Genomic DNA, 15965 nt, shown 5'->3' with positions numbered 1-15965 from the left:
GCGAGTTGTCCTCATCTCGCAAAATTAGAGGAGAACTCTTTTCCTTGATCTAACTCATTTTGGGGTTCCTTATAGTCTGGTGAACCCAACAGAATCATGGGATAAAGATCCCTTATATAAAACTTATCATCAGATATTAATTCACTCAGATCGTATCATTCAAATCCTTATCACAATAATGGTCCATTAGACCGAATTTTCTATCTGAACAGTCCTTCATGGAAATTTTCAATTATACAGATTCTTAATTTGACATCCCTTAAGTTGATCCACTGGGTCAAGTGTTAATAGCAGCAATCTGCCAGCACAATCCACTAAACTCATAGTGATTTGCTAAAGGCATTAACGTCATTCTAGCTACGAACATCATCACAGGGACTCGTCCCATTCATCCTCATTGTGGTTTTACTTAGTTTATTACATGTCAACCAAAATTCAAGAATCTTCATTTTTCAATCAGAATCCAAATCAACTCATCAGTTCTCAACCAGAATTTAAAATCATATCAACCACATTCGAATTCATCACCTGGATAGTATTAATACTTATAACTTCAAGTATTAGATTTACTCGTATATACTGCCAGCAGTAAAGAGCTGTAGTTATACCCTCGGTATATACGGGTAGTCATGGTCCTTGGAACTATAAGGTAAATACCATCATGTCTAGGCCTCAAGCAAATCGGGGATTCCATACAATTGCAGTACTTCCATCTGAAGACCCAATTACCAATTTACGAATTTCAGTTTAAATATCAATTCGTATGAATTTTTTCACACAATTATAAACTTTTACTGTTTCTTCATAAATTTTTGACATTTTTGGCTTCTCGGTTGATCCTCATTAGCCAATTCACTTTTATACCAGCTGTAAGGTCCCTCTCCCTACCGTGCAATGAATTCAGGAGTGCTAGCAGCAGAAGTAGCACTTCTTATGTGGGGTAGGGTCCCACATTCAGGGCCTCGCCCACCACGGATATCCCGACCCATCGGTTCTTCCAAAACTGAACCCAAAAAAACCTTCCTTGGAAAGCACGAGTGATTCCTCTAGGATAACTTTTCTCTAATGTAATCAAAAGCCTTAACTAGCTGAACTCATCCGACCGAACCCGTAAGTCCCATAATCAAATCAGGGAAAAGATTGTACTTGGATCATAGAGACCAACGCTTTTTTCCTCATTGAGAGGCACAGCCATTGATTCTTTTCCATAGAACAATTTTTGTCCAGGATTTACTTCATCTATCTAACCAAAATAGAATTGAGTCTCAATTAATGAATCCATCAGTCCAGCCTAGTCCCATGGGTTAGCCAACCACCCAACCATTGTAGTGATAGGACCCAATTAAGAATTTGGTTAGGTTTTGTCCAGGGTACGAGGGAAAAGAGTTCCCTGGGACCCTAGCTGAATATTCATGCAAACTTAAAACTAATCACACCACCAATATGAAATTGCCTTTTTCTCAGCATTAGCTATTTTTAAAACAATCATTTAATGAAATCATTGTGTCACTGATCACAATGCTCAAAATCTCCGGTTGAATCCTTATTTCCAATCATTCCTTCTTCATCGATGTACCTATGGCATCATTGGCAACCAGAACGCTCGCCACCTGTTCACTCAGGGGCCTTTTCGATAGTTCCTAGCTCATAGTAACTAGCAATATATTCACATATCAAAATGGAATCTCCGTTGAAGATCAGCACGATCAACTAATGGATCCATATAAAAGAGCCATGGACTCATCCGCCGTTGAGCACTAGAGCAAGGTCAACCAACTAGATCCATGCCCGAATTCAAAAACCAACTCTTACTCCTTGTTCCAAATCTTCCCCGACATACTAGTGGGTATCTTCGGCGACCTAGAGCCCAAGCACCGTATGGTCACCACCCTCTAGGATCCTTCGCACGTCACCTGGCACTTCACTCATAGGCCGCTTCCTTGGTCCCTTATCCATTGTACCGGAAGCTCACCATTTAAATCAAACTAAGGCTGGTGACCTCGGCCAACCTTTGTATTTGTATGTGAAATCTCTTTTTCTCATCACTCCACATCCTTTCCCATTAGTCCCCATCTTTTCTCATCTTCCCATAGTTTTTTTTTCATCAATCCTTATCACATCATATCATTCCCACATCAAATCACATCCAATCGCATCATCTACACATCAATCCACATCATCCATACATCCATCCACATCATCCACACCAATCCACATCATCCATATACCCATCCACATCAATCCATATTATCCACACATCAATCCACATCATCCATTCACGTCAATCCACACATCAATCCACATCATCCATACATCTATCCACATCATCCACATCAATCCACATTATCCACTCATCCATCCATATCAATCCACATGTCAATCCACATCATCCATACATCCATCCACATCAATCCACATTATCCACACATCAATCCACATCATCCATACATCCATTCACATCAATCCAATTTACCCACCACACATCAATCCATATCATCCATACATCCATTTCATAAGTATTCCCATTCTCATCTAATCACATCTTCTTCTATCTCATCACTTATTTCCTTATTTATCCTCATCAAATCACATCTACTTGCATCTACCCCCATACATCTCATCACTTCACATACATTAACATCTATCGAGTTTACATCGCATCTTATCACATCCATTTCACACCACATCTCATTCATTCACATCCCGATTCACATGCTAACACATTCATTCATGTCCCTTACTGTCCATTCACATCTCGATTCACATGTAATCACATTCATTCACATCCTATATCATTCATTTACATCCTGATTCACACGACATCACATCTCATCTATTCACTCACATTTATTCGATTCGCATCACATATCATCACATCACTTCTATTCTCATCACATCCATCCATACATTCTTTCCCATCTATCTGATTCGCATTACATCTATTCACCTCACATTCTCGTCACTCCTATTCTTATCGCATCCATCCATCCATTCATTCCCATCTATCTGATTCGCATCACATATCATCACATCTATTTACCTTTCATTCTCATCACTTCTATTCTCACCACATCCATCCATCCATTCATTCCCATCTATCTGATTTGCATCCCATCTCATCACATCTATTTACCTCTCATTCTCATCACTTCTATTCTCATCACATCCATCCATCCATTCATTTCCATCTATCTGATTCGCATCCCATCTCATCACATCTATTTACCTCTCATTCATATCACTTCTATTCTCATCACATCCATCCATCCATTCATTCCCATCTATTTGATTCCCATCCCATCTCATCACATATATTTACCTCTCATTCTCCTCACTTCTATTCTCATCATATCCATCCATTCATTCATTCCCATCTATCTGATTTGCATCACATATCATCACATCTATTTACCTTTATTTCTCATCACATCTATTTACCTTTAATTCTCATCACTTCTATTCTCATCACATCCATCCTCTATTCATTCTCATCTATCTGATTTACATCACATATCATCACATCTATTTACCTTTAATTCTCATCACTTCTATTCTCATCACATCCATCCTCTATTCATTCTCATCTATCTGATTTATATCACATCTTATCACATATCATCACATCTATTTACCCTTAATTCTCATCAACTCCATCCTCTATTCATTCTCATCTATTTGATTTATATCACATCTTATCACATCTATTCACCTCTCATTCTTTTCACTTCTATTCTCATCACATCCATCCATCCATTCATTTCCATCTATCGGATTCGCATCACATATCATCACATCTATTTACCTTTCATTCTCATCACTTCTATTCTCATCACATCCATCCTCTATTCATTCTCATCTATCTGATTCATATCACATCTATTTATAGAATGTAAGAGAATTCTTACATTCTATCACATCACATCCTCTATTCATTCTCATCTGTCTGATTCATATCACATCTTATCACATGTATTTATAGAATGTAAGAGAATTCTAATTTTTGATATAAAGATTCTTTACGCATCCATTTATGCATAAGAACAACTTCACTGGGAAATAACACTTTTATAAAAATCGCTTTATGCATCTATTTATGCATAAATTCAATTTTAAGGAGAATAACACGTTCGAAATAAAAATAAATTTCTTTATACATCTTTCTATGCATAAAATCAAAATTAATGAGAGTAACTCTTTTGAAATGAAAAAAAATTTCTTTATGCATCTTTCTATGCATAAAATCAAAATTAACGAGAGTAACTCTTTTGAAATAAAAATAAATTTCTTTATGCATCTTGCTATGCATAAAATCAAAATTAATTAGAGTAATCTTTTGAAATTAAAAAAAATCTTTATGCATCTTTCTATGCATAAAATCAAAATTAATGAGAATAACTCTTTTGAAATAAAAAATAAATTTCTTTCTGCATCTTTTTATGCATAAAATCTATATTAATGAGAGTAACTCTTTTAAAATAAAAATAAATTTCTTTATGCATACTTCTATGCATAAAATCAAAATTGATGAGAGTAACTATTTTGAAATAAAAATAAAATTCTTTATGCATCTTTCTGTGCATAAAATCAAAATTGATGAGAATAACACTTTTAAAATAAAAATATACTTCTTTATGCATCTTTCTATCCATAAAATCAAAATTAATGAGAGTAACTCTTTTGAAATAAAAATATATTTCTTTATGAATCTTTCTATGCATAAAAGAAAAATTGATGAGAATAACACTTTTGAAATAAAAATAAATTTCTTTTTGCATCTTTCTATGCATAAAATCAAAATTAATGAGAGTAATTCTTTTGAAATAAAAATAAATTTCTTTATACATCTTTCTATGCATAAAATCAAAATTAATGAGAATAACTCTTTTGAAATAAAACATAATTTCTTTATGCATCTTTGTATGCATAAAATCAAAATTTTTTATAAAAAAATTCTCCTATGCATCTATTTATGCATAAATTTAATTTTAATTGAAGTAACACTTTTATAATAATAAAAAATTCTTTTATGCATCTATATATGCATAAAAATCAATTTTGATGCAAGTAACACTTTTATAATCAAAATATTCCCAATACACATTTTTCTATGCATAGAAATTAATTCTAATGAAAATAATACTTTTATTATAAAAATATTTCTAATATGCATTTTTCTATGCATACAATAAAAATAACACTTTTAGAATACACAAGCGGTGGGGATTACTCTTTTTGAATAATAAATGAAAAAACTTATTTCACAAAATTTAAGAAAATTTTTCCATAACCTCCTTTGTATGGCTGACCATTTTTCAAATTTTTTCATCCTCAAGTTACTTAGAAATTATCCCAAATGGTTTAAAGCATTCTAAACTAATCAAGTTCAACTTTTTAAAGAGAAACAATATGAAAAGTTTAATTCTAACAATTTGATTACACATCTAGGATAAAGAAAGGCTGAATTTAAGAATGAAGAGAGGGGGAAAGCCTTTCCAACAAGGCATAGCATCGTTTTTCATTTTAAAGAGAACAAAAATTACAAAACCATTACATGGAATAAAGAAAAAGTAGAATTTCTAGCTTACATGAATTTTGTGAGCTTCCCTTTTGCTTGATGGTTTGAGGGATCTATGCATATTTACAACAAAGTGGCCACCAATTCTTTTGAAGAGGAAATGGCTAAAAACTAATGAATTATCAATAAGTTCACTATTTTTGGCTCTCGGTAGGAGTAGAGTAATAGTGCATAAAACACTATTAACCATTTACAAATGGGGAGGCTTCTGTTATAGGAAAAAGTGAGCCTCTAACCAAGCAAACTGATTCTAGAATTTTCCAAATTAGTTTGGTCAATTTTTGATCATTTTTAGGTCAGTTTAGATTATTTTTTGGATCTAGTTGAAGCAGGAGAGAGGAGAGATGAAAATATCTCATTATTTGTGAGTTTAAAACTCAACCACACATATGAAATAGGCACCTCCTTCCCCCACACTGAGGTGTAAAAAATGCATCATATCTTCTAAATATCTCTTCTTTTTTAACTAATAACCTTATCCTTAGTCAACTCTTCATCTTATGTGAGTATTGTCAGGACTATGGTCCTACGGAAGTCGAACCCTAGCATAAGTTAATAGCTTTCGGAGTCTCGAGAGTATTATTAGTGCTAGCGAGATTCAGGGGTTAATGGGCGTTAGGGTTTGGTCGATGTGTGTACACATCTAAGTTAGCACGGCTCTTAAGTAAGATGGGCGGCCGGGCTAGGAGGTGTGGACACAGGCCAGGGTTTTGGTATAAAACCCAACGAGAAACCCTAGCTCGTCATTATATGGTTGGGAGGTGAACCGACTTCCACCCTCTCTTCTTCTCCACGCCTAGGCTATGGCGGCTTGAGGAAGACGCAGCCGCCGTAGAGCGGAGGCGTTACACTGGTATTAGAGCTAGCGGCGACCGGCGTGACCTGCACAAGAAAGAGCTCAACGCTGCAGCAAAAAAAACGAGCGCAACCGTCGCCCGTACGGTGACTTACACGAACGCAGCCGCAACCTACCGCGCCTGCGTGAACAGTCCACAGCGAGCGCCGCCGCCGCCTACCCGTCGTCCGTACGGCCACCACAGCGGACGCCTAAGGCGGCGACCAAGGCAGACCGGCAGTCCTCGAAGGCGATCGGTGAGCGATCGTTGGCGAGCATGCGAGAATTCTCCCTTACTTGAGTGGCACAAGGGGGAGGCTTCACCATCCAAAGAGTGGGGTTTTGAACCCACAACCTCAAACTCCAAGGCAAGTGTGCTAGCCACTTCACCTTTTCACTTGTGTTGTTCTTCTCTTCAAAAGAGCTCTACTTATTCTTTCAAGGGAGGACACAAACTACAAGGAAAGTGACACAAACTACAAGGAAAGTGACCTTTTCACCTTCAACTTTCCTTCTTTCAATTTGTGAGAGGAGTTTTCTATGCTCCAAGTTTGGAAGTTTTTGGTGGACGGATCTTCAACGACATGCTACATGCAACACACTTTTTTGCATGCATGTGTTGATTGACGACTCGAGTGGTGATTTCTTCTCGATTTCCGTGCATGCAAGAGGAATTCTTCTACGACGCTTCAATTGGAGTTTGCTTTTGAAGGCCGTTCTCTATTTTTAAGCACGTGCATACCATGGCCTCAGCGGAACCGTCTCATGTTCACTTCGATTTTGAGAATGATATGCATGATGTTAGTGAGGCACACCCTTTGGGTGGTGGTGTGGGTGATTCGGCAGGCCGTTGCGCCTGATCGGGATGACAACATGACCGATGCCGAAGGGAGTGCGAGTCCAATAGATGATTATGGTTTGGTAGACACGGTAGAGTTTGGGCGTCTCACTTCAAGGGTAGTTGCACTTGAGCGCACTATAACAAATGTCAATACCAATCTCACAAACATGAGCACGCTTTTTACTGAATTTATGGCACGTTTTGCTGGTGGATCGGCGGCAAGTGGAGGGCCTATTCCGATAGTTATGCCTCCTCTTGTTCCAAATCCTACAGTAGAATCTATTGCACCCTCTGCAACGCAGGAAGGGGCTATGTTGAAAAACGTGAAGCCGCCTGTGTTTAAGAAAGAGGAGCGCGATCGTAACAAGGATGCGGTCCATACATTTTTACACAAGTGGACGGACTTGCATCGCTTACGCCGCACTCCCGCTGCTGTTATGGTCACTGAGACGAGTCTCACACTTGAAGGTAAAGCCTACAAGTGGTGGATGAGTCTACCTATTGAAACTCGCCCTAAGACTTGGGAGGAGTTTGCGGCAGCTTTTAAAAAGGAGTTCTTACCGCAAAACGAGAAAGATCGGAGTTGGACAGCCTGGGACAAGTGCAAGATGGAAGGTCTTACACTTAATAAGTATGTGTCCAAATACCGTGAAGTCATTCTCAAGCTAGATGGTTTGGACGACTTTCAAAAGGTTCGTGGGTTTGTTAGAGGCCTTGATAAAGAATATCAGGCAAAGGTTAAAACCCAGTATCCTAAAACTTTGGAAGCGGCTATCCAAAGTGCCCTTATCTTTGATGACACCATGGATAAGAAGGGCATGGATAAACCGGCCAAATTCAATGGCTCGCAATTTAATGCTAATAAGCGTAAACTTGCCAGCAATTCTACTGAAAACACAAAGAAGTCTAAAGGGTCAAGTAGTCCGTTATCTCCACAAGACTATGAACGGGCCAAGAAGGAGAAACTATGTTATCATTGCTTAGGTAGTGATCATGAGAAGAAAAATTGTCCACAGTTGCCTCGCAAGAATAAGGATAAGGTCAAGGAGAAGGCTGTACACATGGTGCAAACGCTTCCCTTGGATGCTGATCCTAAGTATTCTGCGGTAGAGGTTTCGCACACTGCCGAGATACATGAGTGTAATCTCACTGCATCTATGTGGCAAGAGACAGTTGGACCACATGATTTGGTCCGTATGCATGGCTCCATTTATGGTCATCGAGTACGTATTCTCATTGACGATGGTGCCACGCACAATTTCTTGAACTATGCATTAGTTAAGAAATTAAAGTTGCCGGAGACAAAGAGTTCTCATCGTTATGTGGTGTCCACCATTCAGGGGGATGATCACGATGTGTGGGATATTCTAGTACGGCAAGTGCCTGTGTTTGTGCAAGAACATACTATGGTTCTTGACTTCCAAGTGATGAATATGTCTCGTGCGGATGTCATCTTAGGACGGGAGTGGTTGTATGGGTTAGGGTCATCACTCAAAAGGAGTTATGAACATAATACGTTTACGTTTGAGGCCAATGGTAAGCATGTTTTACTTATTGGGGAACGTGATGTACCCCCAACACCACTCATATGTAATGCCGAACTCTCTTTTTTGGAGCATAGTAATCAAATAGAAGAAGTCTATTTTTGTTATTGTGTGTCTCAAACTAGTGGGTTTGATGTGCATGATGTTTCTTCTTCAAATGAATCTTCCTCAGCGATGCCTTCTTTCTCTTTACCTTCTTCTAAAATCTCTTTAAATAATCTTAAGCAACCAGTTAATGCTTTGTTTTTGCAACAACTGTTACAAGAATTTAAAGATATTTTTCCTAATGATTTACCAGAGGGTTTGCCACCCGAACGAGCTTTGCCTCATCGCATTGATGTCGTTCCGGGCACCAAACCAATTAGTAAGCCGTCGTACAGGCTTAGTGCGACTGAAGCAGCTGAGGTGGAACGTCAGCTTGCTGATTACCTTAGTAAGGGTTTCATTCGCCATAGTGCTTCACCATGGGCATCGCCCATTCTTTTGGTGAAGAAAAAGGATGGATCCATGCGCATGTGTGTGGATTATCGCTCCTTGAATGCGGTAACCATTAAGAACAAATACCCGCTACCTAAGATAGATGAGTTGTTTGATCAACTCAAAGGTGCGAAGTATTTTTCTAAAATTGATTTACGTTCAGGATATCATCAAGTGCGTATTAACGCTGATGATATAACCAAGACTGCGTTCCGGACTCGCTTTGGACACTATGAGTTTTTGGTTATGCCGTTTGGGCTTACTAATGCCCCGGCAACGTTTATGACGCTTATGGATAGCGTACTAAGGCCGTACTTAGGCAAATTTGTCATTGTCTTTCTTGATGACATTTTGGTCTATAGTTCGACTTTAGAAGAGCATTTGGAACACTTACGAAAAGTTTTTCAGTTACTACGCGAGAATGCACTTTACGCGAAAGAAAGTAAGTGCGAATTTCTCAAGGATAGCATACAATACCTAGGTCATGTAATTTCTGCAGACGGAATTGCTATGGATGCTAGTAAGGTTGATGCTATTATGCGATGGCCAACACCTCGAAGTAAGGAAGAGCTTCAAATCTTCTTGGGAATGGCAGGATTTTATCGCAAATATGTGAACGGTTATGCAAAGATTGCCGCTCCCATGACTGATCAATTGAAAGGTGCGGCAATTACCTTTCAATGGCGTGAGGAGCAACAACGTAGCTTTGATAAGCTTAAAGTTGCTTTGGCTACAGCTCCCATCTTGGCAATTGTGGATCCGCAAAAACCATTTGTGATTGAAACGGATGCCAGTGCTAAGGCAGTGGGTGCGGTTCTCATTCAAGATGGTCATCCTGTTGCCTATGAGAGCAAGAAGCTCAATCGTGCTCAACAAAACTACTCAGCTTACGAGCGTGAGCTCTTTGCCATCATATATGCCTTACGAAAATGGCGACATTACTTATATGGTGCGCAATTCGAGCTTGTTTTTGATCACGAAAGCATAAAGTGGTTTATGAACCAAACAGATTTGCAGGGTCGAAAGGCCAGATGGGCTGAGATCCTTCAGGAGTATGATTGCAAGCTACGCTATCGCAAAGGACGTTACAATATTGTAGCTGATGCTTTGAGTCGTATGCCGGAGATTAATTCGCTGCTATTCACAGAGTTGAAAAGCGAATTGTTAGAATCTTTACGAGGCAAATGCAAGCAGGATTCAACATACTCAAAGGTGTGGAATCATGTTCAAATGAGGGGTCCCTCTCACTCAAATGGTAGTGTTCCCAGTTCTTCCACACATGGTTCTTCTTTATCACAAGATGAACTACAGCGATGGAAAAACTTTTCCATTGATGATGGATACTTACTCCACAAGGGAAGAGTTTGTGTTCCATTGGACTTAGACACTAGGCGCCAAATTCTTTTTGAGTGTCATGATAGTCCAAGTGCAGGTCATGCGGGCATTCGCAAAACGTATGCTCTCGTAAGAAAGCATTTCTATTGGCCTGGACTTCACAAGGATGTTGCTGACTATGTTCTGTAGTGTCAGAAGTGTCAAGTGAACAAAGCAAAACGTCTTAAAGCTGGCGGGTTACTGCATCTATTAGAGATTCCTGACGGAAAGTGGGAAAGTATCTCTATGGATTTTATAACGGGCTTGCCCACAACGAATCGTGGACATGATGCCATTTGGGTAATCGTGGATCGATTAACCAAGCTTTGTCGGTTTGTGCCTACTAAGAAAACAGTTACAACTCCAGAATTGGGACGCCTTTTCGTGGAGAATGTTTACCGACTTTACGGCTTACCGTCCAATATTGTCAGTGATCGCGATCGCAAGTTTAACAGCCATTTTTGGCGAGCAGTATTCAGTAAGCTGGGTACTATGTTGAATCTTAGTACAGCTGATCATCCGTAGACAGATGGTCAGACTGAACGGGTTAATCAAGTGCTGGAAGATATGCTTAGGGCATATGTCAGCAAAAAACAATCTGATTGGGAGTCTTATTTGCCTATTCTTGAGTTTGCTTACAATAGTGCAAAGCATGTCTCGACAGGCTTTAGCCCTTTCATGTTGATGTATGGTTTTCAGCCACGTTCACCAGTGTCGGTGGGACTGGCGAATGAGAAAATCAGTCAGGTTAAGGATTTTATCCAAGACCATATGGATATGTTGCGCCTTGCACGATTAAATGTTCGTCAAGCGCAAGATCGTTACAAGAAGTTTGCGGACCAGAAACGTAGGCCACTTCACTTTCAAGAAGGTGATTGGGTGTTTCTGAAGGTACCAGAAAACTCCACCAGTTTAAAAACGGGTCCCGTACCAAAATTATCGCCCCGATTTTGTGGACCGTTTAAGATACTCAAGAAGGTGGGCCCAGTAGCCTATAAACTTGAGTTACCAGCACATTCCAAGGTTCATCCCATCTTTCACGTAAGCCGTTTGAGGAAATGCCTTATGGGTCATGAAAGGCCGGTGGATGATTCTTTCTTGGTAGAATATGTGGAACCCCCAATACTGCCTCATGAACCAGAAAGAGTATTGGATTACCACATGTTACGTACTCGCCACCAAGTTCGGAAACAAGCTCTTATCAAGTGGAAGGACCGTCCAGAGGAAGGCTCCACTTGGGAAAACATTAGTGTGATGAGGAAATGTTTCCCCACTTTTGTTTTGGAGGACAAAAACTCTTTTCGAAGGGGGGAGTAATGTCAGGACTATGGTCCTACGGAAGTCGAACCCTAGCATAAGTTAATAGCTTTCGGAGTCTCGAGAGTATTATTAGTGCTAGCGGGGTTCAGGGGTTAATGGGCGTTAGGGTTTGGTCGATGTGTGTACACATCTAAGTTAGCACGGCTCTTAAGTAAGATGGGCGGCCGGGCTAGGAGGTGTGGACACATGCCAGGGTTTTGGTATAAAACCCAACGAGAAACCCTAACTCGTCATTATATGGTTGGGAGGTGAACCGACTTCCACCCTCTCTTCTTCTCCATGCCTAGGCTATGGCGGCTTGAGGAAGACGCAGCCGTAGAGCGGAGGAGTTACAAGTAATTACTCATTTTTGGGGGGATTTTCTTTTATTCTTAAATTTTTCTCCTCCCTACATTTGGATTAATCTAATTGGTCCATAGGAACCTTAATGTAAAAATTTTAGAAAATTTGGACCCTTAGGCTAAGGTCCTATTTACTTGAATTCAATTTATTCCAATTGCACATTGGAAATTTCTTTTTGAAAGGGAAACCATTTTAGAAACTAGGAGGATTTTTATATCAAAAAATATATCAATTTTGAATTACCTCCCTCTAGACATTTTCTCTTCAGGCCAAAACAGGGTAAAACAAGATCTTTCTTTTATTTCAGAGAGGGGAATAATTATAAGATCAGAAGGGGAGGTTTTTACACCTACACACCTCGAAAGTCGGAGGGAGGAATCTTACATCCTACCCCACTTAAAAAACGCGAGATGTCCTCATCTCGCAAAACTAGAGGAGAACTCTTTACCTTAAGATCTAACTGATTCTTGTGTTCCTTGTAGTCTAGTGAACCCAATAGAATCCTAGGATAAAGATCACTTATTTAAAACTCATCACATCAAATAATAATTCACGCAGATTGTATCATTCAAATCCTTCACAATAATGGTCCATTAGACCGAATTTTATGTCTAAACAATCCTTCATGGAAATTTTCAATTATACACATTCTTAATTTGACATCCCTTAACTTGATCCACTGGGTCAAGTGTTAACAGCAGCAATCTGCCAGCACAATCCACTTATCTCATAGTGATTTGCTAAAGTCATTAACATCATTCCAGCTACGAACATCATCACACAGGGACTCCTCCCATTCATCCTCATTGTGGTTTTGCTTAGTTTATTACATTTGAACCAAAATTCAGGAATCTTCATTTTTCAATCAGAATCCAAATCAACTCATCAGTTCTCAACCAGAATTTAAAATCATATCAACCACATTCGAATTCATCATGTGGATAGTATTAATACTTATAATTTCAAGTCCTAGATGTACTCGTATATACTGCAAAGAGCTGCAGTTATACCCTCGGTATATACAGGTAGTCACAGTCCTTAGAACTATAAGATAAATACCATCATGTCTTGATGAGAATAACACTTTTAAAATATAAAAAAAAATCTTTATGCATCTTTCTATGTATAAAATCAAAATTAATGAGAGTAACTCTTGTGAAATTAAAAAAAAAATTATGCATCTTTCTTTTATGCACAAAATCAAAATTAATGAGAATAACTCTTTTGAAATAGGAATAAATTTCTTTATGCATCTTTCTATGCATAAAATTAAAATTTGATGAAAGTAATGCTTTTATATAAAAAAACATTTATGCATAGATTCAATTTTAATAAAAGTAACACTTTTATAATTAAAAAAATTCTTTTATGCATCTATTTATGCATACAAATCAATTTTGATGAAACTAACACTTTTATAACCAAAGTATTCCCAATATGCATCTTTCTATGCATAGAAATTAATTCTAATGAAAATAACACTTTTATTATAAAAATATTTCTAATATGCATTTTTGTATGCATAGAATAAAAATAACACTTTTAGAATACACAAGCGATGGGGATAACTCTTTTTGAATAATAAATGATAAAACTTATTTCACAAAATTTAAGAAAATTTTTCCGTAACCTCCTTTGTATGGCTGACCATTTTGCAAATTTTTCCATTCTCACTTAGAAATTATCCCCAATGGTTTAAAGAATTCTAAACTAATCAAATTTCACTTTTTAAAGAGAAACAATAAGCCTTTCCAACAAGGCAGAGCATCATTTTTCATTTTAAAGAAAACAAAAATTAGAAAACCATTAAATAGAATAAAAAAAAAGTAGGATTTCTAGCTTACATCGATTTCTGTGAGCTTTCCTTTGGCTTGATGGTTTGAGGGATCTACTCTTGTTTGCAACAAGAGTGGCCACCAATTCTTTTGAAGAGGAAATGGTCAAAAACTAATGAATTATCAATAAATTCACTGTTTTTGGCTCTGGGGGAGAGGAAGAGTAGAGTAACAGTGCATAAAATACTATTAACCATTTACAAAGGGGGAGGGTTCATTTATAGGAAAAAGTGAGCCTCTAACGAAGCAAACTGATTCTAGAATTTTCGAGATCAGTTTGGTCAATTTTTGACCATTTTTAGGTCAGTTTAGCTTACTTTTTGGATCTAGTTGAAGCAGGAGAGAGGAGAGATGAAAATATCTCATTATTTGTGAGTTTAAAACTCAACCACACATATGAAATAGGCGCCTCCTTCATGAGGGGAATTCCCCCAATCTGAGGTGTCAAAAATGCATCATTTCTTCTAGATCTTCTTTTTTAACTAATAACCTTGTCCTTATAGTCAACTCTTCATCTTATGTGAGTATTTACTCATTTTTGGGGGGATTTCCTTTTTAATCTTCAATTTATCTCCTCCCTACATTTGTATTAATCTGATTGGTCCCATAGGAACCTTAATTCAAAAATTTCAAAAAATCTGGACCCTTAGGCTAAGGTCTTATTTACCTGATTTCAATTTTTCCCAATTGCACATTGGAAATTTCTTTTTGAATGTTTGTTTTAAGGGAAACCATTTTAGACACTAGGATGATTTTTATATCCAAAAATATCTCAATTTTGAATTACCTCCCTCTAGACATTTTCTCTCTCTAGGCCAAAATAGGGTAAAACAGGATCTTTCTTTTATTTCAGAGAGGGGAATAATTATAAGATATGAAGGGGAGCTTTTTACACCTGCACACCTCAAAAGCTGGAGGGAGGAATCTTACATCCTACCTCACTTAAAAAACGCGAGTTGTCCTCATCTCGCAAAATTAGAGGAGAACTCTTTTCCTTGATCTAACTCATTTTGGGGTTCCTTATAGTCTGGTGAACCCAATAGAATCATGGGATAAAGATCCCTTATATAAAACTTATCATCAGATATTAATTCACTCAGATCGTATCATTCAAATCCTTATCACAATAATATTGGTCCATTAGACCGAATTTTCTATCTGAACAGTCTTTCATGGAAATTTTCAATTATACAGATTCTTAATCTGACATCCCTTAACTTGATCCACTCGGTCAAGTGTTAATAGCAACAATCTGCCAACACAATCCATTAATCTCATAGTGATTTGCTAAAGGCATTAACGTCATTCTAGCTACGAACATCATCACAGGGACTCGTCCCATTCATCCTCATTGTGGTTTTACTTAGTTTATTACATTTCAACCAAAATTCAAGAATCTTCATTTTTCAATCAGAATCCAAATCAACTCATCAATTCTCAACCAGAATTTAAAATCATATCAACCACATTCAAATTCATCACCTAGATAGTATTAATACTTAAAACTTCAAGTCTTAGATTTACTCGTATATACTGCCAGCAGCAGTAAAGAGCTGTAGTTATACCCTCGGTATATACGGGTATAAGTCCAGCCTAGTCCCATGGGTTAGCCAACCACCCAACCACTGTAGTGATAGGACCCAATTAAGAATTTGGTTAGGTTTTGTCCAGGGTACGAGGGAAAAGAGTTCCCTGGCCCCCTAGCTGAATATTCATGCAAACTTAAAACTAGTCACACCACTTACACACCCAATATGAAATTGCCTTTTTCTCAGCATTAGCTATTTTTAAAACAATCATTTAATGAAATCATTGTGTCACT

The sequence above is a fragment of the Cibotium barometz genome, chromosome 47 (assembly GCF_041138505.1).
Source record: "Cibotium barometz isolate CiBa-2024 chromosome 47, ASM4113850v1, whole genome shotgun sequence".
Classification (NCBI taxonomy): Eukaryota; Viridiplantae; Streptophyta; class Polypodiopsida; order Cyatheales; family Cibotiaceae; genus Cibotium; species Cibotium barometz.
The sequence above is the reverse complement of the archived record's forward strand: the minus strand, read 5'-3'. Positions refer to the sequence as shown.